This window comes from Anarrhichthys ocellatus, unplaced genomic scaffold (assembly GCF_004355925.1).
Source record: "Anarrhichthys ocellatus isolate YVR2014 unplaced genomic scaffold, GSC_Weel_1.0 scaffold26, whole genome shotgun sequence".
NCBI classification, from domain to species: Eukaryota; Metazoa; Chordata; class Actinopteri; order Perciformes; family Anarhichadidae; genus Anarrhichthys; species Anarrhichthys ocellatus.
The window spans coordinates 5021767-5038089 of NW_022280056.1; the positions used below are offsets into that span (position 1 = coordinate 5021767).

General features: G+C 43.0%; 1 long non-coding RNA gene across 1 annotated transcript in view; it reads left to right on the plus strand.

Annotated features, from left to right (window-relative positions):
- LOC116391390 (uncharacterized) overlaps positions 1 to 16323 on the plus strand; it is a 102022-nt gene that overhangs the window by 55118 nt on the left and 30581 nt on the right. The window contains exon 2 of the long non-coding RNA XR_004213241.1: positions 1661 to 1783. This is a non-coding gene — a long non-coding RNA (uncharacterized LOC116391390). The remainder of the gene's footprint in view (positions 1 to 1660; positions 1784 to 16323) is intronic.

A 16323-nucleotide genomic window follows, 5' to 3' on the forward strand; every position in this document is an offset into this window, starting at 1 on the left:
GAGAGAGAGAGAGAGAGAGAGAGAAAGAGAGAGGGAGAGAGAGAGACAGAGGGAGAGAGAGGGAGAGAGAGAAAGAGAGAGAGGGAGAGAGTACAGAAGCTAAAGACGCCCTAAAAACTATTGACATTTCCATGTAAAACACTTTCTAATCATTATTTACACTTTCCTAACAGAAATATTAATATGATACTATATTTTTTTCCAAGGGTATTTTCAAAATACCTTCCCTGAAGCAATTGAACCCACCTGCACTCTACTCAACATGGTACAGTCCGAGTCCCCTCCACTTTAAAGCTCCTTGGAACGCTCACTTCCTGTTTGGACCCATGACCAGCAGGTAACATGGAGGGAGCTCATGTCACAAACATTTTGTCAACTGAAGTAACATTTAACCAATAGTTACATGTGAGAGGACTTGTGTTAGCAGCGTAGCAAACGTGTCTGGTTAGCACTGAGATACGTTCTGTTTTATTTTAAATACAATGTGCCCCCTTTTAAATATAAAAACTGTCAAAGTGACTTCAATTCCAAAGAGTTTGTTTTGCTAAATGGTGTTTTTTATTTCATGAATTCTATCTGAATGTTTGCATGATCTTATGAAGTCAGATTGGTTTCCCTCTCCTGAACCCGAACATTGGGCCTAAACTCAATAAACCACATTGTCCAGGACACACTATTACACATCTCACTTTCTCTAAATTATTTATGATACGGTCTCTATCCCAGATGCTGCAGAAGAGGAATATTCTTATATATAGATAGCTTTCTTCATACAAAATCTGAAATCTGATCCCTGTGTGCACACAAGGCTGTATATTAATGCTACACACAGTGCAGGAAACACCGTAGTTCAGAACCTCACACACCTTCATTTTGCACACAACCATCTGATAATAGTGTTCTGTTATGCAGCGGTGAGAGCTTCCTTCTCTGCAGGACTGTTTGACTGCGCGGCGCGTTAATCCAGCGTTAAATGTTGTGTTTCTGGGTTTATTTCTGACGTTCAGCCGTGTAGAGAATGCACCTGTTGATTACAGGCCGGGCCCTCTGTGCTGACGCGGCGTCTCTTTGTCTGAGCCTGCTATCTTCGCGCCCCTCGGTTCGCTTCCACCCGTTCCAGAAAGCCACTCTGTGTGTCTTCTTTAGTCGCCATCATATGAGTCTCCATGGTAACTCATTTTTTAACCAATACTTCATTGGTGCCAGATGACCCTGTGCTGTTACTTGGCTTCCTCGCTGCTTTGTGTGTGTTTTTTTTTTTTTGGAGATTAAAACGTTTCGAAGGCAAATTGAGGTCCTGCTGGTTTCATGGTGTTGAATGAATATGTGGAGGAACAGCAAAGCGTGGTGCTGTAACACATGGTTTGAGAGCAGATTATGATACATGTCTGTATGTGTAACACCAGGGGAGCTGCACCATTTTAAACAGGTAGCACCAAAACAAGGATATCGCTGACCCTTTAACGCGACACATTCCACAGCACAGCGTTGCTTCAAATTAGCGACGAGACGTGAGAATAATGATTCCGGTTGTTTTTATCTCACCATATTTTGCTTCCTGCAGCTCGACCTGCTTCTCCGTATTGAGCAGTGTCTGCTTCGGGATTCCCTCTGGAATATTTTACGCTCTTTCTCTCTCTCCAAAAAAAAATGTTCACAGATAATTGCTAGAAGGCAGCGCCCGGGAAGGTCAGCCAAGAAGCCCGCCGTAGGTGCCAAAGTGAAATCTACAGGACTACAATTACTTGGACAGACTGAGGCGGCAGAGCAAAGTGAATGACAGGTAGGAAATAATTCATATGAATCACCTGCTGTATTATGAATAACCACCTGCTGAGAGGACATAGCACGGTCAGTTATCCTCAGAATTGGTTCTGAATAGCCCGTTTTGTCATTTGTTGGTAATTGCCTTAATTCTCTTGATAATATAGTGAAATTAACCTCCGAGAACATTTCTTCCTTATGGCATTTATGAGACAAGGTTGAAGTTGACATGCCAGTAGTCACACAATTATATTTAGATTATTCCACTCCGCTGCTGTTCGGCTTCCCCTTTTGATGTCGACGCTTTAGAGGAGTCCTTCTCGCTGCCGCTCATTAGTCATAATCTTCATTTTACCAAAAAACACGCCGCGTTGAATCCGACACGAAGGGCGTTCTTTAAGAACCCTCCGGATCGCTCACATCTCTGTTCTATTTGGGGGGGAACATCTGACCTTGTAGTGAACAGACTTAAAAGGCTGTCAGTCAAACCATCGCGCCGTCTTTGTTTCTTTGTGGTTGTCATTCTCCAGAGGAGTCAAGCAGCCACTGTCTTAAAATCTACTGATTCTACGCTCCTGGCAAAATGCTTCTCTGTCCTTCTTGCTACCGAACTCGGCGAACGCCTCGGGGTAAGGTGGAAAGAAGGTGAGACAAAAAAGAAAAGTTTCAGAGCAGCGTTTGACTGGTTACAGACTGCAATCAAGGCCCGTAGATGGTTAAATAGTTCATCTTTATCTCATGAATCTCTCACTTCACACTGACCTTTGGGCGACTTTTTCTGTCAAACCTGAAGAACAAACAGTCGGAGCCTGTTGACTGACAGCTGAAGGCCTACGTTGCTAACACACACCCTGTATGTTGGCGGTTAGCCATCAGCGATTTGAGTTGTCCTTCTCTTTACAACAGTCAACAACATTTGGGGAGACCCGTCACGCTCTTACGATCGTATTCCACTTGGAAAATAAAGGCTAGTTAGCCTAGCTTGCTAACATTAGCACTGGTTACCTCTAGACGGTGCTCTGTGTTCACGTGAACATGGTGATCGCTCCACCTTATAGAGAATAATGATGACAGAGAAGGGTCACTCTTTATTGACAGAACATCAAATATTATCATCAGTGTCACACTCGTGCAGTATAGATGCCTCTTCAATGACTTAATAAGTTCCATTCAAGCTATCAACCAATGAGCATCCAGCGTTGGAACAAGGAAACTAGTTCACCACAAACAATGTGAGCACCCTCCATTAATAATCCATTATATTTCTGTACATATGAAATGTTTTCAGGGTCTTCGTCTGCTTGGTAATAACAACTTTTATTTAATTGAAGTACATAAAGGATTCACTGTGTCTATCCTGGAAAGAATGTCTTGTTCAGCCTTAATTATACTGTTTCATTTTAAAAGATTAGTATCATTATAATAATTATTAATTATAATTAAACTATACAAATGTATCGCTGTGAAAAGAAGAATTTATCCAAATTCTAAAACAGAGGGTTGTGCCCTAATATCGCACTCACGTGGTGCAGGTTGGTGTGTCTCAGACCCCCGTTAGCGTTGCCTCTGATCTGCCTGCACGTTGTTGGCCGCAGTGTTTAGAGGAATCTCAGCCATTTGTCCGTCTAACCGCCGGCCGACTGACTCGAACCCTCAGCAGCAGCACATCAAACATCACAGGATCTCCCTGCTTGGCTCAGTTTCACACAAACAGATCAAGGGTACCACGATGTTTTTATTCCAGTTGATATGGAAATGTCCCATCATTTCAAAGAGAACTTCTGTTTTATTCATGTCGAATGTGCTTTTACTCGCGACTGTCCAATGCGGACCTGGGAGAGCTCTCACCCAGCGAGACGCAGAGGAGGCTTTAGGAGCTGCAGCGCTCAGCACATGCTGTTGTTTTCCTGCAGAAAACACAGGGTTTGTGAAATTGAAAATGCACATATTGTTGGATACTTCTGAGGATACCTATCACCCTCTTCTGCACAGAGGCCCTTTCTGTGTGAGGGTTGTACAGCAGATTGCTCTTCCCCCTGCTTTGAAGACAAATATTGTGAGATGTGTGCTCCATTGATGTCGTGCAGTTTGAAGTGGTGATCAGGTGAGTGGGAAATTGCTCAGGATGAAGGATGAACTAATATGATTTTATCTGCACTTATTTAGAGGCAGAATAAATTGATATCTCTTTGCCTTCCGCTGTTGTTGTGATAAGAGCTGTTCACTGCTTTCACAATGGAGTTGTTAGGGCTCTTTGAGAAATGAGAATATTTGGTGTCTCATCTGAAGCATCTGATGCCTGGACTGTATCCTGAAATGTGGCTGATCTCAGTTTCTGCTTCACAGAATTAAACGTGTATATTAAATAATGCCGATGACACTAATTAGCATCTGTTCTCAATCAAGATATCTAGAAGCTAACAGGGCAGAGTGTGCAGCTAATTACAATAATTTATCTAGGGCTGCAACTAACAATTATTTTCATTATCTTATTAATCTGCATGTTGTTTCCTTGATTAATTGATGAACAATACGGTTAATGAAATGTCAGAAAATGGCTTGTTTGGATGGTTGGATGATGAATGAAGCTGAGTATTCCTCGTTAAATGAGTCCAAAGCGTGTGGAAGGAGAGCTGGTGCACATACAGCAGGCGTCTGATGCTGCGCACAGCCAAACAGACAGTTTACCGTTCAAGTAACTTTAGACTTGATTGGTCCGCTAAGAAGTGGGCGGGGCTTAGAGTGTAGCTTGGTATGGAGCTACTGTTGGATGGATGGAAGGAAATCATGATGTCATTGGATGAGATCGGTTGGTATTAGCTCACATTAGCGTAAGATTTTGTTATAAAACTACGAATAAGCAGATTGTTTTCTCTCTTTGAAATGAATAGGTGCACACTATAACTGAGAATGTGACCTAAAAGGGTGAAAAAGACATTTTTCATTAGTGTTCCCACTGTGTGCCGTGCCACGCCCTGTACGTCTCCATTCTCAGTCACATGGCCGGAGTGGGAAATGAACATTGGGCACATCATAAAGAAGCTTGATAACAGAGCTAATACAATTACATTAGAGTGATTAAAGAAAGGTTAAATAGGTGATCTATTACATTGATCTTAAATGCATTCAGACTTAATTTAATTGAACAGTGCTATAATGCTGTAGTTAGAATATGTCCTATTAGTGTTTGGAGCCTGCACGTATAGTGATTAATTATTGAATAATTGTTCATGCATTTCAACACTGGCAGTGCTCTGAAGGGTGATTTATTTTCCTCATGGCTGTACAGAGATAGGGCTTAATTACAGTGGATAGCCTTATCTCCCCTCTCTAATCCTCTCTTCGGAGTCTCCCGCGTTCACGCCATCTAGTCGTCGATATCATCAGACTGTCGGCAGAGCCAGACGGAGAAAGTGATCCCCCAATTTCTCCGTCACATTAGGGCTCATTCATGAGGTCTCTGCCGCGGACCCGAGACTTAAGAGCTCCAAAGTGGGAGGAAAGACGAGTCGCTGGGCGCTGGAGACCTCCCCGTCCAGTCTGAGGTCATCGCCGGCTGCCACATTAGACCCACTGCTGTCTCTCTCCCGGCTGGATGGACTCACCAATGTGCGGTCAAATCTGATCAGATAATGGGCTCACTTTCCTGCCAGGAGCAATTTGCTGCAGATACTCGTGCGCTGAGGCAATTTGGTACAGAACTGTACTGTAAGTCTGTGCTATCAACGAGGACGGCCGGCAGATACGTTCAAGATACATGTTAGCCTCGAGTGCATGCAGATAAATATGTGGAATGTGACTTTCAGTTGACCACTGGTTGAATCTGATCATTCACAATCAAACATGCTCGATCCTAATCTAAGACTCGTCACACTTTAATTACTGCAGTTAGATGGAAGTTTCCACCACAGTTGGCACTGATAGTTGCATATTAAATGAATGTAATGTTGGCGGCTTAAGCAGATTGTATTTTGAAGGACCAAACGGGAGCTGATGTTGCTGAGCGACAGATTACTGCAGTCAATCAAGCCTTGACATACGTATCCTCTTTAACATGTGCTTCATGGCAAGTCCAGTCATTTCCACAGATGTGTACCAAATAATCTCCAAATACAATATGTGGCCAAAAGTAAGTGGACACACCTGTTCCTATAAGTTTGGTTCCTAGTTCTTGAATTTTAAACCGAACACAAAGATGTTTTTGACAACAGTTTGGGGAAGAGTCCTGTCCACAAAGAAAAGAGCCCAGACTTTAACCCCATCCACCGCTTTTCACTTTATCACCCAACATCAGTGTTGGGCCTCACTCACGCTCTTGTGGGTGAATGGGAGCAAATCTCTGCAGCCAGGCCTGTAAAATCTCGTTGGGAAGTGTGAAAGCAGCGGAGGCTGTGAAAGCAGCATAGTGTTGCTGGAAAGGAATGAAATGTTCAAGATTTACTAACCCTGTCAGACTAAAAACACTGACTTTGGAGGATTCTGTAAAATAAAGAAACTAAAATGCATTCGGTCTGACAAGAAGTTAAATGAAATTCCAAACATCAGCGCTCCCTAATCTTGAGCGTAAACTAACAGAATCCTTCCACAGCGACACTAACGAGGTGACCTGCATGGTTATTGAAGTGGAACCACACACACATTGACTGTCTTTGAGTTCCTCCATGCCCACCTGTTTTCTGGAGTGATGAACACGGAGCCGAGATGCTCGGGATGTTGACTTCTCAGGGAGATGACAGGAGGAGGCTGGACGTACGTGTGTCAGAGCGCCCGGCGTTACAGCTTGTGACTAGTTTGGGCGTCCCAAACATCCGATCTGTTGCCGGCTTTTTCTTAGTTTTCCTTCAGCGAGATAAACTTCCTTCTACACCGTCGTCCCAGCTGGTTTGGGCTCGCTGACGGCTCTACCTGAAACTGACACAGCGACGAGAGAGCTAGCTAATTAGAGATCCAACACAAATGTTTAACGAGGAGATTACATAACGCCGTGGAATCCTGGAGTAATAACACCACTTTGTCATGAGTCCCCTTTTTCTTCTTCTTTAAAATGAGATTTTATTCCTCCCTCTTCACTGTCGTTGAAAAGTCTTCACTCGCTTCAGGAAGTTTTTAATGTAAGTTAAGTTTTGCTCTGTTCACCATTCTGTCATGATGAAGCACCCTTCCCCTGGATTTCATTTGGTTTTCGGAGATGAATCCATTTTTAAGGCACATTAAGCTCATTTGCTCTCATTTCTTTTCAGCTGCTGATTTTTCTTTTTTAATCTTCTCTATATTTGCTTGTCATTACTTTGCCATTAAGCTACACAGAGACCTTGTTTCTCGATTTGATGTTTCAAATTAGAATAAAGTTTTTTATTTTTTTACTGAATTGAAATCTCAGCTTCCTGCTCTTCGACATTTACGTTCTAATTTCAGCATTTTTTTAAACAAATTAAACTGTTCTTAATGTCCCATTTTTTTCTGTAGTTTAACAAAGTTTCCTGTCTGCTAACACACCATCCAGGTGGATATTTTGGGGGATGAACGACGTATCTATGGCTGATACACATTACCCTCCAATGAGTCCAGACTTGTATCTATAGCAGGAGGACCCTAACAGGAAATCACTCATGTCAAGTGGTGCAGCACCCACTAATGTAATGATTTCATGAGAATGTGATCAAATTTGCACTTGAACTTGATTGAAAATGTGATAAACCCCATTATGCATTAACTTGACTAATATTGTAATAAAATGTGTGAAAATATTATAAACTATGCTCATTTTCAGCCCAGAGTTCCACATTTGGTGGTTTAAGAATTTAAGAATGTTATTCATCGCCGATATTGGATTTGAAAATGAAAGAATGACTAAAAGTCAAAATGCAGACTCATAATCCCTCGGGGTGCACTTGAGTAAAAGTCCCACAAATACTACTTTAAATGTACTTCAGATTTAAATGTTCTTTTCTTCATTTTAAATAATATTTGAAAACTTTTTTGAACGCTGAACCTTCACAGGATGAGGCAAAGTAAAGGAGACACTTCATTCAGTCACAGTCACTACTGCCTCAACATGAAGTGGAGATTGCATCGACTGTTTTTCACTCGTCTTCTGCAGCGTTCGTCTTCTTCTGATGGAGTCCGATCTAATATCCACTCCGGTCTAATGGACCTATCAGCATGGGTATACTGGGCGAGCTCATATCCCATTGATTGATTTAACTTTAGTGCACCTTTGCCTGATAACAACACAGTTGATGAATACTATATCAATATTTAATAGCATTGGGTTTTTGATCAGGTTAAGTGCATTTTTTTTTTTACATGTTCAAGAATTATTAAAGTATTAGTTTATCCTTAAAACGTTGACATAAATGAGTAAACTGGTAATTCTAACATGTTGAACCTTTATTATCTTCTGGGTGCAATCAGATGAAGATATTCCATGACAGGAGGCCGCTGTCGGTGTACTTCAGTAACGACACTTCTGTGGTTATTTTAACCCAAACGATCTTATCCTAAACTTTATTAAGTCGTTTTGTTGTCTAAAACTGAGTTTCCTGTGAAGACAGAATTTTATTTTGAAAAGGCTGAATGCATGTTAACGGGCGTAAAGCGTGTTGCAGGCTTTCGGAGGAAAATCTGTAAATAACGAGAATTCACTTTTCGTAGGACATCATACGAAGCTTTGTATGTGAGACTCCATGTTAGTCAAGGCTCAACATTAAGGCTTGCCTCCTTTATGACACACTGGGCCCGATGGAGCCAGTGGTCTGAAGGATGGAAGTAGCTGAGGAGTGAGCCCTCGAGCGTCCTTCTCACCTCTGTTGAGCCACAAGAGAAAACGACAGCGGCTCGAGAAACAGTTCCACGAGCTGAAGCGCAAGCGAGCATTTCAATAATCATAGAAACAGGGGTGAAGCCAGATTCATATATTCAAATAAAGACGATCATTAACTTTGGTCTTTGTTATTTAAAACTGCTTAAATAAAACCATTTCTAAAGGGGCAAGTACTATTTACTTTGGTCGAATACATGTTTTAAACTGATTCCACATTAAATCTCTGAGGATCTCACTGTAGATGAACATTCTAGAACCACACATCTCAGCACCCTGTCCACTAATTATGAAGTCATTGGCTTGGCTTTCATCTCAACAATCCTCATCTCTTCCCTCCCCGTCCTATTCGTCGTGGTACCTTATTTTAAACACGTCGGCGCTATAAGTCATCCCGTTTCCTGGGATGCAATCAATATCGCAACGAGGATAACTGAAGAGCGCCTGATGTTACGCTGACGGTAATGGCACTGTCAAGTTTGACAATGTGGAGAAAGCAATACTGTCATTCCCCCATATTCACTTTTTGAAAAATCTCATTTTGCTTTCATCTCTTCACTAACGCAGAGCTGTCAACATGTAATTCAATGAGTGTCATCGCTGCGCTTCAACGTTTTGCTTCATCTCTTTCTTTTTTTGCCAACGTTGCTCACACAGCGTCCAGCGTGACTTCACTTCTGTTGTGTTTAAATCACGTGACGGACACGTTGGGCTGTAAACTGCTGGTTAATTATCATGCGGAACAGCGTCCCGCCTTGTGTATCGCAAAGGTCTTGCTTTTGTTGTGGCGGAGCTTTTGATCCGAAAGTGATGTGTTGATGTTTACAGTAATGTCGCCGCACAACAGCCGCCTTTTATTCAAAGTCGCGGATGAAATGGGCTGTCAGGATGGAGCAAATTGAAACCAGTCAATATCTGAGGCATTGTTAGAACACTATCTCCTGTTTCCAAGAGCGCAAACACACAAACGTCCTCATACACACATATATACTCAGGTGTGTACTCTGCCCTTTCCCATCCTTACGTCCGAGTGAAATGCGCCTCGAGAGGGAGCAGCCATTAAAAAGTCTGCTTCATCCGAGGTCATCCTTCTGAATTCAAACACGTCCCTGCATCTCTGCAAAGGATGAGGCTGACGATACTCCTGTTGTTCTTGTTGTCGACAAACCCCATAAAACACCGGCTCAGCTTTCTGTCATCACACCTTCTTCATCAGCAGGGAGTTCGTCCAGTTGTCGCGGACATTTTCTAAATGCTGAAGACCATGTCACACGATCTCCAGAAGAGAAAGGGATGCACGGGTCCAAGGACAGCGGAGGCTGTGTGCTGCACAGATTGTAAAGCCCTCTGAGGCAAATTTGTGATTTTGGGCTTCACAAATAAATTGAATTAAAAAGTTCCCAACTAGACCTTGACGTGAAAGGGTTTTGTCACCCGCGAGAATTAACTTTTGGGTCGACAGAGACGAGGTGTCCTTAAATTGCTCCAAAAAATAGTATTTCCATGACAACCAGGCTGATGAAAAAGCTGAAGAAGTTAATGAACTTCTGGGTGAGATTGTTTGTTTCCTACTGTCCCAGCTATCGAGAGAGAAAACCAACACGTTATTGGGTTTTCTCCATTCCGTAGGAATCGTCGACAATAATAAAAAGCAGAATAACGCTCGTGAACCTGAAGACATTTCCAGACTTTTTCTTCCCTCCGAGAGGATGTGAGTCACCTGTTTAATCTGCTCCCTTTCTTTTACCGGAGATCCAAAGATTCAGACGGATCATTTACATACAAAGGGATGATCCCTCTTTGTCAGCCCCCCCTGCAAGTGACGGGAATTATCCGGCGTGGTGCTACTTGTGTTGTTGGTTTGTTTCACCGCGAGACGTGTGTGAACAACACTTCAGTTGTTTCCAAGCAGGCCGACACTCAGTCATTTTCATCAGCACCCTTGTTCAGGTAACGTTCCCGTCAGGCTCGCTGATTTCGGGGCTTATCTCGTTAAGAGCCCCCCCCCCCTCCGCCTCGCCGGCAGATCCGTGTGGCTGTCAGAGGCAGAGGCCCGCACATTTCAGGACTATTATTGGTGATTGTAGAATGACACTAATTAAAGTCATTGATGTTGAGAATGAAGCGCCACGCTTCCCGCTTGTTTTGTCACAAGGGCTCAGATAACTTGTCAGCCAGGCCCCGTCGTGTAGTTATCATGTCATTTGTTTTTCAAGCCATGTGGAGAAACTAGCACGTGTGTGTCACTTCATTAAAAAACAACAACCCGGAGATGGGGGAGAGCTGCGCTCGAGGTATTTACATTTTAATTTTAGCAGAAGACATTGGTTTGTTTGTGGCCTGGTGTAATACGATAGCTCACTGAGGTAAACTTTAATCTAGTTTCTATTATAATGGAGCCAAACGGAAATAGAAAAGACTATTTATAGAGCATGTTCCTTCCCCCTCAGCTGACTGGAGTGACATGATTCATATTGGATTCATTATTTTAAACACCGAAGCAAATTCCCTCTGTATGCACAAGTCTGAATGTGTATTGCTTTATTTGTCCTCCGTTTTTATGGTAAATAACGTTTGGATTACGATTGCCAACGAGAGCCAACGATTTACATCAACAGCGCCAAAGATTTCCATCGGGAGAAACTTAATGCAGCTTCACATATGATGCCATTTTCAAAAACACGTACGCAAATCCAAAACAAATACAACGGAAACATGCTGCAGAGAGCCAAAACAAATACATTAACAACCAATAAACCAGGCGGCAACCTCCGGTTCTGACGAGTGAAGTCAAAGCTTCATGTGTTAACCTCTGGTTGTATAGAAGTCTATGAGAAAATGACTCTACTTCTCTCTTGATTTATTACCTCAGTAAACATTGTAAACATGAGTTTATGGTCTCAATCTCTAGTTTCAAGTCTTCTTCAATACAGCATGATGTTCATTTAGTACATCATGGTCCATTTAGAGTCAAACAGACCATAAAGCAGGGGATGCTTTCGGGCGTCGTGCATGCGAGTGTTAGCTGGTAGCACTGGCCTGATAACTGATAACCAATCATTGATTCTGTTAATAGTGAACATTTACATCAGACGGACACATTTTATCGGATAAATGAGTCGATATGGTTTTCAGTTAGCTGCTAAGAATCACACAGAGGACCCTTCTGAAATGACTCAACGGCCCGATTGGGCACCAAAGACCACCATTTGAACAACCCTGCCTTATCGGGAATAATTAATTGACAAACCTTTGGATCTGAGACTTTTGCTCCAGCAGCCCATCTCGCCTCCCTGTTGTTGAAATGGCTTTACGGATGCTCGAAACATGTTCCACCTTATTTATGGCCGTGGTAGCATCTGGCTGGCAGCCACAAACCCCCCCCCCCCCCCCCACCTGCTTAAGATGCAGTGGAGCCTCTATGGGTTAGGAGGGCCAGCTCTATCAATCTGCTCCCTTCCGGCCCCCACGTACCCCAGTGCGGTTAATCACTGCCACTAATTAGTGCTAATTACTCATCGCTGCCCGGGAGAGCCCCCCTTGTGGCTCACACTGATCTGAAGGGCCTCTGTGGCGCCCCGCTGCTTGGCATTCCTCAGGTACGGGAGGAGGTGCAGGGACGTGGGATGGTGCTGGGGGGGGGGGGGGGGGAGCTTATCTATTCTAATTCACCTTCTTTTTTCGAGGATGGGGGCAACTTTTTTTTTTTTTTTGCTAAAGCAAACACATCCCTGGTGCTGAGCCTCCGGTGGCTGCAGGTAGAAGGCCACGTCCCTTAGGGGGCTGCAGCAGACCGGGCTGTGCCGGTCTGCTTTGGTCCGGCTGGCGGCCTTGTCGGCATGCACAGGCCGGCCCAGCTTAATGAGCCAGCACCTTTCTGCTCCCTCTGTCATTAATTGTCTGCGGCCGCGACTCCGCGGGTTACGTTGCGTTCGGCTGATCTCCTTTCTTTTCTTCTCTCCCAGTAATTTTGCTTTAATAGATTCAATTTGCTTTCATTTGCTTCGTATTGATTTATTTGTCCTACTTTGTCTTGTCAACCATAGAAACCTATAATTTCTCACAAAGTTTGTGATGAAAAGGCAGAGGGAGCAGAAGAAAAAAGCAAATTTAATTTGCTAATATTGAGCGAGTTATTAAAAAAAGAAAGAGAGAAATGGCAAATGATGTTGATACGGTGTGCAAGTGAGGCTTGACTAAAGCTGCATTCATTTCTTGTGGGTAACAAACCCACAATACAGATTCCAGACCAGCTGCAAACAATGAAGCTGAATAACATTGTTGTTAAATAGTTTGATCGGTCCGGTTCTAACCCGGCCAAAAAAACCCAAACATCTCATGATGTCCATGTCAGCCCTAAATAAAAACACAATGGCAGCTGATTGGGGGGGGGGGGGGGGTGAGTAAATTGGTATTTCAGACGAGAGTTTAGATGTCGGGGTCGAGGAAGAGTCTGAAATAGATTGCTTTAGCCTCTGTCAGAGTGTGTCACTGGGAATCAACGAGAGGGTAGAGGCTTCACCTCGCACTGACCTCCAAATGTGAAGCGTCCAGCTCCAGTGTGTGTGACAGATGAAGCAGCCGCAGTCATAACACACACACACACGCACGCACACAAACACACGCACACAAACACACACACGTTTCACAAAGATCCAAAAGCTCGACGTTCACTCGGACAAACATTCTGTGATTTAGATGCTGATGCCCAAATGACATCAGCAGTTGCACGGACATTTTGTTCAACTTTTTTTTTGTTGCATAATGACAATAAATGATCCTTGAATTAAAAACAGAATCAGAATATCTCCAAGAAGCCGAACTCATCAGTGATAGATCACCCTGCAATGATGGAGTCACTAGATGTAGACCTTGGCTGTGAACCATCCGCCGCCTATTTCAGCCGTCATTCTACTCCACCTCCCCTCCGCTATCAGCGCTCCTGTTCTTAGCGTCGCCCGAGATGACGGTGATCGGTTTAAAGAAATGCAAACGAGCCAGAATGTTTGTTTTTTCCCCCTGACACCATAATGATAATGTGTGGAGCCAGACGATGGTCCTACAAGACTTAATATCTGAAGACGAGTGAAAATACTGCCACTTCTTCAACATATTCCCCCAAAGAAACGTGTTTCTAGAGATGAGAAAAAGGAGATGGCAGGTTGCTGCACACAGATTGAGGGGAAATAAAGTTAATTTGAGAAACATTTTGAACAGTTTGAGGTTCAAAAGGTATATTTCTGACCTTGGAGAATGCAGTCTTTACGGTGGATTAAGTAGCTGTTCAACAGCTTTCAATGATATGACGTTGTCTTCATCAGCAGACAGTTTTCATTCTTCCTGGCCACTTAAAGGACGTGCGGTCCAATAGCGGAGGTTGAAACTTCCTCCCTGACCTTGGAAGCAGCCGTCGAGACAACAGTCCCACAGTAGCTCAGCATCGATCGACTCCTCTGGAGCTTTTAAGTCAACGTGAACGAGAGCTACTGAAAGAGCTCCGAAAATCAAAAGGAAACTTGAACAGTTCCATGACAGAAGGGCTGCTGATTGAGATCATATGCTCCAGACCGGCTAGTAAATGGACCATTTGAGTGTTTTCACTAACTGAGTTTCACTCATCTGCTCGAGAAAAAGGGTCCAAATAGTCACGAATGAAGCATCTCTGACTGCCAGCTAACCTCCACTTAGTCAAATATTAATGATATTTAAGAATATACATTAGAATGTGAACGACAAGACAATCTATCATGAATCTAGAAGAAGTCATCCAGTCGCATAACTGCAGCCGTGTGATGGAGTTGAACCGAGCTGACCAGACGTTCTCACGTTGAAGTGTTTTTTGAAGTAAGAGCTGTAGGGGCGGGTTGCACCATGAATAGAAAGGCGCTCTCTGTTTACGTCTCATGTCTTTACTGTCGATGTGAATAGCCGTCGTTTTTGAAAGCAATCTCCGCCACAGCCTCTCGGAGGACAAAAAAAGAAAAGCCGTCTGAATCAGCAGCGCGTTGGGCGCCGTGGTTAAACATTCTACACAGATGACAGGACGACGTCCTCCCTCGTGCCCTGGTCAGCTGTTTCTATTTCTCTGATGCAGTACGGTGATATTTAGTCATGGTTAATAAAATGTTTCAGGCACATGTCCTATGAAGATGTAGATTAGATTTAGTTTTAAATGAGATGTATATATTAGCCGGTGTGTGGTGGAACATTATAATCATCTTCAAAGGGTCGTAGTAATGCTGTCGTTCTGATCGGCTACAAGCTGCTGTTTGGAGTCCCAGCTCTGAATACTTGAAGGTTTTCTGTTATGATTACTATAAGACCAAACTTGCAGTAGTTGAATAAGTATGTTATTCACACAGCCTTCGTATGGAAATGTTTGCCCTGTAGAGTCGTGTGAAATCCAACGAGCAGGCTCAGAAAATGACATGACAAAATTTAAATGACACGTGGAAAAGTCTGGACATGTCCAGTTTAAGCACTCGATAGCTTTTGGATTTGGAAGAGAGTTGTTCATCATGTTTACCGTCCACAGGAATAGCATGAATTCATTTTGATTATGGGTGTAGTTCTCCTATAAAAAAGCCATAAATTAGATTTTGCTTGACCTAAACCAGCTATTGCAGTGACGTGCTACATACATGTAAATGCATCGTGAATAATAATCTTTTCACATAAAATATGGAATGCATAATTACTACTTTTACACTTAAGTAAGTACTTCACTTCTAGGATTTTGTAAGGAGACGAAACAAGAAAGCTGCAGTTTATTTAATTCATATTTCAGTCCAAGAGAAACACAGAGTAGCACTCATCCTGCTAGACGAAGCCGGCCTTCTTGCACTGAGCTGTTACTCTACAACGCTTTAAGCAGCCGTTGTTCCTTTTTCCTCCAAAGTATTTCTTGTCGCGGAACTTTAAACCAAAGCTTTTTTTTCCTGAATGAGTTTCTCTAAATGGAGATGTGAAGCCTATTTACTGTCTGAAAATAAGTGTACTTCCTGTCGGTATGCCTCCCCCCAAAAGAGTATTCATCTTTCCAATAAGATAAATTCCCTCAGCTCAAACTCTGCTCATTAAACCTCTGAGATTCATTCAGGTTCTATTCTTCGTTAAAGCGTTTTGTTGATTTTCCACACAGTCTAGTGGGTTTTATTCCGGCGCTGCAGGTTCTCCAACAATATGTTTCCTCGGAGGAAACGCTTGTGATGAGAGGTGAGGGGGGATCAGAGCGTTTCAACATTCCGGTCCAGGGACAGGAATGTCGTCTCCACTATTGCTTTGTGAAAGAATCTGTGTGGATTCATACACACACACACACACACAACATCATCAGCTGTGTGAAGGTCGAGCTCGTCTCTGTACTCACGAGCACTGAGAAACATGCGCGTTGTATCTTTACTCACCCGATCAAATTCTTTAAAAATCAAAAGCAATTTGTGTTTCTTTATGTTTCAAAGTTAAGCTGTGTTTTAAATTACACAGGAAATTGACAATTTAAGCAAAAGGAAAGAGAAATGCAACACAACAGACCTGCCACAATAGAAGCAAGATGTGGAAATGTGGAAACTTCTCACCTGCTGAGGATCGTCTTTGCTCTTGTGGAGCTATTGATCAACAAAAAGCCCCCCCCCCCCCCCTGCCCTCATAGAACAAGCCAAATCTGTGCTCTGTTCATGGAAATCTTCAGGAGGATTTGTCTGTATTATTTACACACACACACACACACACACACACAC